The sequence below is a fragment of the Mastomys coucha genome, unplaced genomic scaffold (assembly GCF_008632895.1).
Source record: "Mastomys coucha isolate ucsf_1 unplaced genomic scaffold, UCSF_Mcou_1 pScaffold18, whole genome shotgun sequence".
Classification (NCBI taxonomy): Eukaryota; Metazoa; Chordata; class Mammalia; order Rodentia; family Muridae; genus Mastomys; species Mastomys coucha.
This window is the reverse complement of record NW_022196900.1, coordinates 92,033,663-92,034,915: the sequence shown is the minus strand read 5'-3', so window position 1 is coordinate 92,034,915 and position 1,253 is coordinate 92,033,663.

The following is a 1,253-nucleotide window of genomic DNA, read 5'->3' as shown; positions in this document are numbered from 1 at the left end:
ACAGAGGATATGGTAAACCAGAGTTGAATCACATATACAGTGGGTTGTAACAGACATAACCTTAAATTTCTATCATTATATAAAAATCCATACCAATCTAAAATACTGGAGACTTGCTGCTTTCTTAGTCTAAAAGGAGATCCAATAGTGAACAGAGTTCATTAGGACTGAGAATTTTTACAATTGTTGCTTTATACCATGTAGTCATCTTAAGGTGGTGAAGCCACATGGCAGGTTGTAAGCCCTGAGGCAGACACGATTGCTATTTAAAAGTATGTGTTTTCCTAGCAGATATCTGTCTGTCTGTCTGTCTGTCTGTCTGTCTGTATCTATCTATCTATCTAATCTATGGACAATGATGAGGGATGGGAGGAAGAGGGAAGGAGGTGGGAAGAAGAGGAGGATATGGAGGAGGAAGCCTAACCCCCTGTAAAGATGGCCCCTGTGTGCCATCCGACAGGCAAGCGACATCCAGGCAAGCACAAAGAAGAGTACAGGACCCACACCACCATCACAGAGGCACGAATGCTGCCAGCACCGTGGGGTGTGGTTCCTTCTTGCCTTTTGTCTGTGTACCATTTCATAGACATATCTGTGTTTATGATAATAGATGTATACATAATAACGCTTTATTGTTGCCAAAATAACATGTGTCCGCGGTGGAACATTTGAAGAGTGAGAAAGTACACAAGGAGAAGTTAAAATAAATGACAAGATGGAGCGTGGTGGCTTTGTGGGCTCCCTTTAGTTTTTGCTAAACTAGAAATCCTACCTTAAAATGCTGGAGGCAGCTCAGCCGTGGAGCACTGGCCTGACACTCACAAGGCCCCGAGTTCCATCCCCAGCACCACATAAACCAGACCTGGTGTAGCCTGTAATCCCAGCCATTTGGGAGGTGGAGGCAGGAGGATCAGAAGTTCAATGTCATCCTTGGGCTATATAACAAATTTGAGGCTAGCCTGGGCTACATAAGACTCTGTCTTAAAACGGGCAAAGAAACGAAAACTCTAAAACTGTGAGTTGAAATCTTTGAGGTCCCAGGTCCTCTGGGAATTGCATGAGAGCTGGAGACAGGGCCTAGAGCCCTGGGCAGCTGAGGCCATTGTCACCCACTGTCCAGCCTTCCCTCCACTTTCCCTTTCTGTCTGTGGTCTGAATAATTCTCTCTTAAGCGTTCCATATTTTTAGACTGAAGGAAGGACAAGCCAGCCTAAATATAGCTATCTCCTGAGAGGCTCTGACAGTACCTGACT